At 38.0% G+C, this 12,212-nt stretch overlaps 1 pseudogene; it reads right to left on the bottom strand.

Moving 5' to 3' along the window:
- Positions 1–10,568: 10,568 nt before the first annotated feature.
- Positions 10,569–12,149, bottom strand: LOC140626223 (elongation factor 1-alpha 1-like; annotated as a pseudogene).
- Positions 12,150–12,212: the final 63 nt, after the last annotated feature.

Genomic DNA, 12,212 nt, shown 5'->3' on the forward strand with positions numbered 1-12,212 from the left:
AGCAATGGACTCTTGATTTAGCTCAGGTCATGATCTCCAGGGTGGTGAGATCGAGCCCTGTGTTGGGCTCCATGCTCAGCAGGGAGTCTGCCTAAAGATTCTCTCTCTCTCTCTTTCTGCCCCTTCTTCCTCATGCTACCACTCATGTTCTCTTTTTCTCTCTCAGAAATAAATAAAAAATAAATAAATAAATAAATAAATAAATAATAAATAAATACAAAGAAAATCCTAAAATGCGAAATAATCCAGAAGAAATGATATAAATTATAGCAAAAGATCCAAGAAGAATAAGATTCCACTCTAATGCCATATTCACAAATAACAAAATTGGATTATATTTCACTAGAGACAAGAGAGAAAGGGTGATAGTTCTAAGGGGAATTGTGAAAGAAGATGTTTTCGTGGGTTCCAAAGAGAATCCCAGAATCCTCTTCCTTAGATGGACCCTGAAAGGATGGCAAAATCTCAGAGATGGAAACCCTCACAAATCTAGGGTGATGAGATCAGATCAGCCTCTTGGAGTTTTCTGGGACCCATCATGAAGAGAAGCAGCAGGATAAACCTCTAACTCTAAAGATGGCATAGACTTAAGAAAGAGCCCAACACCAAATGAGATAGGGTAGACAGAAAAAGATATCTCAGCTGTGACTTCCCTAAATTAAAGGCCAAGGGCCAATTCCACTCAGAGTCATAGAACTGTTTAAGATCTCCAGAGTCATAAGGAGTCAATCCCATTTACAATTGCACCCAAAAGCATAAGATACCTAGGAATAAACCTAATCAAAGAGGTAAAGGATCTATACCCTAAAAACTATAGAACACTTCTGAAAGAAATTGAGGAAGACACAAAGAGATGGAAAAATATTCCATGCTCATGGATGGGCAGAACTAATATTGTGAAAATGTCAATGTTACCCAGGGCAATTTACACGTTTAATGCAATCCCTATCAAAATACCATGGACTTTCTTCAGAGAGTTAGAACAAATTATTTTAGGATTTGTGTGGAATCAGAAAAGACCCTGAATAGCCAGGGGAATTTTTAAAAAGAAAAAATAAATAAAAAATAAAAATGAAAATAAAAAATAAAACCATAGCTGAGGGCATCACAAAGCCAGATTTCAGGTTGAAATGACCACAAAGCTGTGGTCATCAAGACAGTGTGGTACTGGCACTAAACAGACACATAGATCAATGGAACAGAATAGAGAACCCAGAAGTGGACCCTGAACTTTATGGTCAACTAATATTCGATAAAGGAGGAAAGACTATCCATTGGAAGAAAGTCTCTTCAATAAATGGTGCTGAGAAAATTGGACATCCACATGCAGAAGAATGAAACTAGACCACTCTCTTGCACCATACACAAAGATAAACTCAAAATGGATGAAAGATCTAAATGTGAGACAAGATTCCATCAAAATCCTAGAGGAGAACACAGGCAACACCCTTTTTGAACTCAGCCACAGCAACTTCTTGCAAGATACATCCATGAAGGCAAAAGAAACAAAAGCAAAAATGAACTATTGGGACTTCATCAAGATAAGAAGCTTTTGCACAGCAAAGGATACAGTCAACAAAACTAAAAGACAACCTACAGAATGGGAGAAGATATTTGCAAATGACATATCAGATAAAGGGCTAGTTTCCAAGATCTATAAAGAACTTATGAAACTCAACACCAAAGAAATAAACAATCCAACCATGAAATGGGCAAAAGACATGAAAAGAAATCTCACAGAGGAAGACATAGACATGGCCAAGAAGCACATGAGAAAATGCTCCGCATCACTTGCCATCAGGGAAATACAAATCAAAACCACAATGAGATACCACCTCACACCGGTGAGAATGGGGAAAATTAGCAAGGCAGGAAACCACAAATGTTGGAGAGGATGCGGAGAAAAGGGAACCCTCTTACACTGTTGGTGGGAATGTGAACTGGTGCAGCCACTCTGGAAAACTGTGTGGAGGTTCCTCAAAGAGTTAAAAATAGACCTGCCCTACAACCCAGCAATTGCACTGTTGGGGATTTACCCCAAAGATACAGATGCAATGAAACGCTGGGACACCTGCACCCCAATGTTTATAGCAGCAATGTCCACAATAGTCAAACTGTGGAAGGAGCCTCGGTGTCCATCGAAAGATGAATGGATAAAGAAGATGTGGTTTATGTATACAATGGAATATTACTCAGCCATTAGAAACGACAAATACCCACCATTTGCTTCAACACGGTTGGAACTGGAGGGTATTATGCTGAGTGAAGTAAGTCAATCGGAGAAGGACAAACAGTGTATGTTCTCATTCATTTGGGGAATATAAATAATAGTGAAAGGGAATATAAGGGAAGGGAGAAGAAACGTGTGGGAAATATCAGAAAGGGAGACAGAACATAAAGACTCCTAACTCTGGGAAACGAACTAGGGGTGGTGGAAGGGGAGGAGGGCGGGAGGGTGGGGGTGAATGGGTGACGGGCACTGAGGGGGGCACTTGACGGGATGAGCACTGGGTGTTATTCTGTACTGTATGTTGGTAAATTGAACACCAATAAAAAAATAAATTTATTATTAAAAAAAAAAGATCTCCAGAGTCAGATACAACTCCAGGGAAAATGGAGTGTAGGGAACCCCCAAACAACTTCTGTTGAAACTGACCCGCAATATGAAATCAAATTCATTTGTAGAATAAGAACATTATATATCTCACACACCTGAGTCGTTGATCACGATTCATACTCACAAGAAAAACATAACTTCCCTAAGAAATCAAGAGACAGTACAACTATACTCAGTATGAAGAATTTCAACAAAATATTGCTAGGGTGACAGAAAAAATAACTTTTCATAAGTTTTAAATTCTTCTATTATTTTTGTCACTCTATACAAGGGTTATATGTGCACATTTTTATGCATGAACTTAATTCACTCAACAAATATTCATTAGTACTTCTTATGTAGAAGATTCTAGACAGTGCAAGAAATACAGAGAAATATACAGCATATAGTCTTTTGCCTCAAAGTGATTTGTAGTCTAATTGGGGCCAAGGAGACAAATTAAACCATTAATGTAGTATATTGGCATGCATCAAATAAACCATACGAAATGATAAAAGTATTATGAGTTTAGACAATTGAGGGAGGAACCAGTGGACTGGAATTGTCAAAGAAAGCTTCACAGAGAAATGTTTTTTGCAAACAGTGGATGAAGATACATTGGTAAGAAGGAAATCGTGTTAGGGAGTTATGACCAAGATTTAAACGGAGTAAGATAAAGTAGGGTACGGTGTGATGCAGTAGAGCAGAAAGGACAAGACAGTCAATAGAAAGTTTGTGTCAATATCACTGAGAGAGACTTCTGGAAATATTCTAATTAAAATATTTTTTTCTTTGACATCTGAAGGTTAATTCCCCTTAGAAATCTTTAATCAACGTAATTAGATCACTCCTCTTAAATCACTTTTTAGTAATGAAACCATAGCCTTGATATATATCTTTTTAGTGCCCTTTGAGATACTCTTTCCTCCCCACCATCACAGAGTGATTCTGATAAAGCCAAACTCCCCTAGACACACACACGCACACACTCACACAATTCTTTATCCACTTAGATTTAGATGAAAGTTCATGCAACACCCTCCACCTTGCATACATACAATAATTCTCACAACGACAACCCCTATGGCTCAACCTAGATGCCCTCTCAGATCTTCCTTTCTGAATTACAATGTCTTACTCCTGTCCCCTTTCAAAATATACAGTTTTCTAGAAAACTAGTAGAACAAAAAGAAGTGACACTGATGCTATTTCTATGAGCACTTTGCCTCTTGCAAACTTTACGTCCCATGCAAAAGTCTGCTGATCTGGCCTGCCCTATTCCCAAGCTGTCTAGTAATTACAATTCTTCTCAGCAGGAGACAATGCCATGCATCTTGAGCAGAGAAGAGGAAATTGGAAGGATTCCAGAACCTTTTCACTATTGGCTCAACTGGCCCAACTGGGAAACATAATGTTTCTATCTTTAGCTGGAGGTGATTATATAAAGTCTGAGTTGGAGAAGAATAAGATTTTTTTATAATTATTTTAAGGTCTTGCAGTATTTTTTTCTTAAAACACCAAGGAGTCAACCTTCAAAACAAACAAACAAACAAAACCCCTAAAGGGGTTTTAATGTCCAGAGACAGGTTTTGTATAAAAAATGAAGAACTTGAAAGAGAATATGAAAATTTTTTTCAGGCAAAGAAACAAAATCCGATCAATGCATTCCTAACAGATCCCTACTATGTGCAAGACCAAAGTACCTTTAAAATAAGCACTTTTGAGAAGCAAATATTGATGAGTAGAGACTTGGATTCCCTTTAGATTTGTTTGCTGACAGTTGACATTACACCGAATTGATTCTGGCCGTATACATAGACAGCCTCAGGTCTGATGTCCTGAATTGTTTCATCCCATCATCCCTGGGAACATCACTGAACGCTTTAATAGACTCTTTTCCAGATAAGACAAGTAGTGCTCAATACCAGGTTAATGAAATTTTTGTGGTCATTGCCTCTGAATACATCTTTTTACTAAAGAACGCGTGGGTTTTAAACAATCGCGTAAACCTCTATTCCTTAAGCAATCACAGTAAAATTTTTCAATTGTTTCTGGTAAGTGCTTTATCTATGCAATCCCTTCTAGTCTCTTCGCCATTTTTATAGATGTAATCAATTATTTCAGTCAAGCAAAGTACACTGCCAACTTTCCAGAATTCCTAGCACGATTTTAACTACCAGCTTGGGGTTTTATTCAGTATGAGCATAAAAGTTATTATATTCTAATTGCTTGTGATTGTTACTACATTGAGATTTATTTTTGTTGGGTTTTTTCAAGAGATTGTTAAAATGAGTTTAGTGACTTCATTCTGGTTTTCCTGATTGATTCTATTATTAGGACTGTGGAAGCCTGGGGCCCTTTGGCCTTGCTGAACATCTTGAACAATTTTTTAAGCAGTTTGGGTTTGGCAAAACCTATTTTGCCAAGAACATTACCCTTTAATTTTTAAAAACCATGTGCATTTTAAGGAAAATGTAACCCATATGTTCCTAATTCCTCTGTACTAAACACATCAAAATGTTTTGTAAGAAACACTTGATTTCCAAGAAGACTTATGAGTCTTCCTTATAAGACCTTTTAAGTTATTTTCTTTTAAAACAGGAAGTTACTTCTGCCAAGAATAAAATTATTTAGACACCAACTGTTTCAAGAAACTCATGAACTAACTGGACATATTTTATGTTACTCTGGAATATATTTGCTGAATAAAATGTTAGCCAAAAATCAAATTTAAAAAAAATTCTTAGGATATATGTATGTTTTCTGAATCTTCATACACTGAAATACTTGGTTATATTGAAATACTTGGTTATATAGATTTACTGCCTGATAAAAAAACACTTGCTTCAAAAAAGTTTGTTAGGAATCAGATTTCGGTGTTGTTTTGTTTTTAGTTCTAGGGAAGATATTCCAGAATCTTATTTGAATATCTGTTTTCAACATGTTACAAATTAACTTTCCCCAGAGAATTGGGAAAGTTTAATTCAGTTTATCTTCATTTTAATATTTCTATCTCTAATACCAATAGTAAGAATAGAAAGAATATTTACCAACCAGCACAGTGTATATTTTTGCAAATGTATATATTCATATAAATGTATGTGTGTGTACTGTGGGGACTCAGGCAGCCTCAGCCTCCTTCTTGAATTTCCCAGAGTCCAAATCGCTGGATTCCTACTCCACAAACTAGCAAAATTTGGTGATGTCTCTTTCCAGTCTAGATTCATAGGCTAATGTGTAACAAGTTTGTTACCTCGGAAGGGCAGCATGAAGACTCCAGGGACAGAATACACAACCCATCAGGCCTGTTTCTGGCTGAGTATCCTGCATATTCTGGTATTCTCTTGTTTTTATCCTCATTTCAAATATTGGATCAGAAGAGAATAGGAGAAACTGTCCCCACTCCTGAAGCCTGCAAGGATCCACCTTTTCTCTTTCTCCAGGCTAGATCCCCTCTCAGATCCAACCCCATTTTGGATGATTGTGAAGGCAAAAACCTCTGTTCCCATTGGCCCTGTTGCTCAAGACTCTATGCAGCCTCCTCCATCTCCATCACCACAGTCCCTGGCTGCTGTACCATAACCCCCATCTGTGAGCCGACCTGACCCTGAGAACTCAGAGACAACCCAGTAAATATCACAACAGAGCTATTAGAAGGCAAAATGTTCTGGTATGATCGGTGCTCAATAATAAGAGACGATGAATGTGTTAATTAGCTAATTGTGGTCATTTCACAATGAATAGCTATAATAAATCATCACATTGCATAATATGTATATTATATATATATATATAATATACACAAGTTTTATTTGTCAATTATGCCTCAGTGAAACTGGGCAAAATATGAGAAATTATATCATCTGACTCTGTTGTGAATATAATTGTAAATAGAATTTGTTGTATGTTAATATTACTGCTTATACTACTTGAAAATAGGTTGTCTATTTTGTTTCTGATTTGTACATTTTAATCTTCTCCAGACATCATTCCTCATCTGTAAATGGACATAAGAAGATGGAAGGGTTCCTCAGGTTAGTTCCAGCGCAGACTTTTTCTGAACCTATTCTTAGCACATTACTGGAGCTTTCCAGTAATCCTGACATGGAAGAAGTCATTGGTGGGTAGTGTTCAGGGCACACAGTGCTTCTTGATGCAAGCATTTACTAGTTCAGCCCAGAGTTCCTGCTGCATGCCAGGTTCTTTGCTAGGATTAGGGATACAAAGAAGAAAACAAAAAGAAAGAAAGAAATTCTGCCTTTGTGGGTTTTAAAGGAACTTAGAAAAAGAAGCATCCAAACAGCTGTGACAATGTCTGATTCGAATTTTCACTGATAAGAAAAAAAATAGAGGCTGGAAACTCTTTGTATTTGACATGAAGCTAGAAACACAGAGGCCGATCAGTCGGGATAGTTGGCAATGAAAACGTGGTGTCAGGGAAACCCTAAGAGAGCTCATCAGAAATAAGGGAATTCACTTATTTTTTACACCTCATACCCTTGTCCTCACTCTTCTCTGCATTTTTAAAATGAAAGGTTTTATCGGTTGTAAAACAATATAACTGTAAAGGAATTTAATTCTATTTGCTTTTTAAGTCCTGCCACTTTAGTTTGGGTATGTGAAGCTTTTCCTGTAAGTTCTCCAACACCCCAATGTACTGCATCTGCCACCAAAAAAGAGTAGAAGGAAAGAAAGAATAGAAGAGCCATCAAAAATTGTACTGTAATGAAACTCAAAATATACAGAATCATAGTTTCTCCAGGCTTGGACTGGAGGAGGGCCATGGAAACACCCCAAAATGTACTCCAAATGTGATGGCAAGAGTGCAGCATAATGAGGCCATTTGAAAATTAAGACTCTCTAATCTTAAAAGTCAAGAACAAAGCTAGTCATAACCAAAGTTTTCAAATTGTGAAGAGTGATATTAGAAGGATATTCTGACTCTGTTAAGCTCTTTAAGGATTAAGGCATTTCATGAAATAAATAACACACAAATGGATTGCCTTGTTTAATATGGGAAATGGCAGATCCATCCATAATTTTCTTATTTAACCTAGAGCTTTCTGAATGTACATTGTCAGCATTTTTAGATCTAAATTCTACAACACAAAAAAAGTATTTCCCTTGTGCATACTCTGGTAGCAGTTTTCTTCACTGTCAGGATTGCTGGAAAGTTTAGGTGTTAAGAACAAGTTTGTAAAAATTTGTCCCGGAACTAACCTTAGAAGTTATTACATCTCTTCCATTCCTTTACAGATAAGTGAACTGAGGCCCAGAGAGGTAGGAAATGAGTTGTCTATGTGGTGTTTCTGATGTACAGTGTGATGATTTGATATAGGTGTACCTTGCATATAAATTGGTAGTATCATTAAAAGCAGAACTTCTCTTGTGAGTATGACCTAATAATAGGAAAATCTTAACAAATTGGTCTTAATAAAGAGCTGATGCTCTCTATCATAGGATTATAATAAGAATTATATAGGAGAATTATATAGGATCCATCAATATGTTGCAATATTCCCAAAATTTTACATGCAGTTGGAAATTTTCTTTTGGTTAAGGCATAGACAGGAAAGAGAGAGAATTCTCCAAAGTGAAGCAACTGGAGTATATATGGTTATCTCTTACTATTTCTTCTTTATGCATATTGTGTTTGACAAAAAAAAAAATAAGAAAGAAGAATAAAGGAAGGAAGTGAAGGAAAAGAAAGCAAGCCCCCCCAAAAAGAATAAAATCCAAGCAACTTGAATTACAAATATATTTTTAAAATAGAATCACTAATCTCACCAGCCTTAACTACAGTGATAAGAAAATTTTGTTTGAAAAACAAAAGATACTGAATAATACCAACAGGATTCCAACCACCTAATTCCATTTTTGTTTTTCATAAATCTAGGTCTTGACTGGTTTCTTTCAAAATTTACTTTCATATAGGGGAACCCAGGTGGCTCAGTCGGTTAAGTGAGCAACTCTTGGTTTTGGCTCAAGGCATGGTCTCATGGGTTGCGAGATAGAGTCCCTGCATCAGGCTCTGCATTCAGCAAGGAGTCTGTGTGAAAGATACTCTCCCTGTGCCCCTCTTCCTGCTCATTCTGTCTGTCTCTCTCTCTCTCTCTGAAAATAAAAAATAAATCTTTAAAAAATTTACTTTCCTATAATTTATCTTAAAATTAGATCTCTGAAAGAGTTAAAGACCAATGTGCTGAGGAAAGTAATGAAATAAAGGTAGAAAGAATATAGTTTGGGTGAATACAGGTGAAGCCAATGCAAATTTTTCTGCCTGATTAAATTTTTTAAAACTCAGAAATGTTTACCTACGAACTATGAAATGGGCTACTTTATTTTTAAGCCATCCACAGTGACTACTAGCTTCCCATCACTACAGAAGTATCCAGAGTAACTACAAGTAAATGATTAGTCATGTAACTAACTGTAAATCTAACATGTTTAGTCAGCCTGTTCTTCCTTTCCATGAAGCTGTGTAGAACCGATACACACGTTAGCAACAGTCTACCGCCATTCATTCCAGGGAAGTCTGTCTGATTTTGTGATAACAGCAATAACACAAAGCAGGATTTATTCTGTTTATGGACTGTGAGTAAACAAAATTTGTGAAGAAGCGAATTGTTTACCCATGTGAGGTGGATGAGCTTTTCCAGAAGAGCAGGATTTAGTGCCCTCAAGGAGACCTTTTATTAAATGGAGCTAGAAATGTGTGTTCATTTCACTGGTCTGAACAGAGCAAAGGCATCGTCATTAAACAGTTACTTTAGGGCACTAGGATTTCCGTATCGGGTATTACATAAACTTTGTACGTACAACCGGGCCTCACAAACAGTAATGGCAACATGATGATATTTATTAAACCATTCTGCACTATAATCCCATGATAACAGTTGGAGGGGAGCATAGCCCTATTCTAGAAGTCAGGACATCTTAGTTTACGTGATCTTCCCGGGCAAGATACTTACATTCAGTTCATTCATCTGTACACATGGAAGTTAAATAAGATGAGCTCTAAAATCCCTTTCAGTGTGGGGCACCTGGGTGGCTCAGTGGGAGAAGTGGTTGCCTTCAGCTCAGACCATGATCCCAGGACCATGGGACTGAGCCCTGCAAAGGGCTCCCTGATCCAAGCAGAGACTGGATCTCCCTCTCCTATTCCCCCAACTTGTGCTCTCTGGCTCTCTCTGTCAGATAAAGTAAAAATATTCATAAAAAAGTAAAATAAAATCCCTTTCAATCAAAAATAAAATCATTGATTCATTTTCTTTTTCTGTGTTGTCTCCCAAGTTATATTAGAAACATTTTTCTTTCAATAATGCCCCTTTTTGCCCTCCCCAAATGTACACTTAATTCTCAAGAATTAAAACAAGAGTTTAAGTGCACTATTCTCTTTCAAAACACATGGAGAAATCAAGACAATGCAAAAGCTGTTTTACGATTGTGGCAGGATCACTAAACAAATCATTTCCATGCCTAAATAACAGGAGGTTAGGCCAGACGTCTCATTTCCCACCCCCTTTTTTTCCATCCCCAAAATAGACAATTTCTTGCTTATTTTGTAAAGTAGGTGTTAAGAAGTTTCTTGGACATTGGGGGAAAAAAAAACAGCTGAACAGTGATGCAGAGTAAAATTTGATTCTATCTTTTATTTATTTAAACATTTTTTTCTCATTAAACTTTTGTTTTAATGGACCTCAAAATTGTGACAGATCTTTGGTCAAGTTGCTTTCATTGAAAAGTATTGATTTTAAAAATTAGTAATTTTAAACTCACACACACACACACACACACATACACACACCAAATGGTCCACAAAACATTCTCTTTTCCTTCTGAATGTTTTACGATGCACTGCTATCGTTAACCAGTCTCTTACTATTAAACTTAAATGGTGAATTGACACAAACTGCTTTGAGACCATTCTTCCACCGATTAAGACTGGGGTGGCAGGTGTTGGGGATAATGTTCACTGAGCTTTCTGAGCTCTCTGGGCAGACTTGGTGATCTTGCCAGCTCCAACTGCCCTCTCGTCCACTGCTTCGATGACACCCACAGAAACCGTCTGTCTCCTGTCACAAACAGCAAAATGGCCCTGAGGAGAATAATCAGGGAAGCTCTCAACCTACGTAGGATTGCCAGGAACAGTATCAATGATGGCAGCATCACCAGATTTCAGAAACTTGGGGCCATCTTCCAGCTTTTTTCCAGGACTGTGGTCCATCTTCCCCTTCAGTTCAGCAGATGTGCAAGCAAAGTGAGCTGTGTCACAATCCAACACAGGTGCATATCCAACACTGATTTGGCTGGATGGTTCAGGATAATCAGCTGAGCTGTGAAACCACCTGCTTCTGTTGGTGGGTCATTTTTATTGTCACCAGCCACAGTGCCACGATAAACGTCTTCGACACATATGTTCTTGACATTGAAGCCCACAGTATCCCCAGGAATAGCCTCACTCGATGCTTCGTGGTGCATTTCAGCAGACTTGACTTCAGCTATATCATTGACTGAAGCGAAGGTGACTCCTATGCCAGGTTTAAGAACACCAGTTCCTGGGATGCCTGAGGGGCACAGTCAGTTGAGTGTCTGAGACCCTTGGGGTCATAAGATTGAGCCCAACATTGGGCTCCACACTCAGCATGGAGTCCACTTAGGATTCTCTCTCCCTTTCCCTCTGTCCCTCTCTGCTTCTAAAATAAATAAGTAAATCTTAAAAAACAACAACAACAGCAGCAACAATAAAAACCAGTCCCCACTCAGGCCACAGGGACAGCACCAATATCACCAATTTTGTAGACCTCCTGGAGGTCCAGACCCAAGGGCTTGTCAGTTCGATGAGTTGGTGACAATGCAATCCAGAGTTTCAAGCAGTGCTGTTCCGCAGGCATTGCCATCTTTACAGGTGGCTTTCCATGCCTTGAACCAAGACAGGTTAGCACTTGGCTCCAGCATGTATGACGTCACCGTTCCAACCAAAAATGGTGCATATACTGCTGTTTTGGAACTGTGGCCAATTTTCTTAATGTAGGTGTTGACTTCGTTAATTATTTCCTCATATCATCTGGCTGTAGGGTGGCTCAGTGGACCCCATTTTGTGAACACCAAAGATTAGTTGTTTCACATCCAGTGGGTAAGCCAGAAGGGCTTGCTCATGAGTCCACCCATTTTTGGAGAGAACTCTTTCAAATTCACCAAAAACAGCAGTGACAATCAGGACAGAGCAGTCAGCATGAGATGTGTCAGTCATAATGGTTTTGAGAATCTCTGTGTGTTGGGGTGTCAATGACAGTCACATAATACTTACTGGTCTTGAATTTCCACAAGGAGATATCAATGGTGATATCATGTTCATGTTCTGCTTTTAGTTCGTCCACTACCCAGATATACTTGAAGGGTCCCTTTCTCATCTCAGGAGCCTCCTTCTCACATTTTTTCAATAGTTCTTTTGTCGATCCCACCACATTTGTAGAACAGATGACCAGTAGTAGACTTGCCTGAATCTACATGTCATGACAATGATGTTGATATGAGTCTTTTCCTTTCCCATTTTGGTTTAGGTTTAGTGGTGGTCCTCATGATACCAGTGTTCTAGTGGCAAACTTGTTGCAAA

The sequence above is a fragment of the Canis lupus genome, chromosome 37 (genome assembly GCF_048164855.1).
Source record: "Canis lupus baileyi chromosome 37, mCanLup2.hap1, whole genome shotgun sequence".
Lineage (NCBI taxonomy): Eukaryota > Metazoa > Chordata > Mammalia > Carnivora > Canidae > Canis > Canis lupus.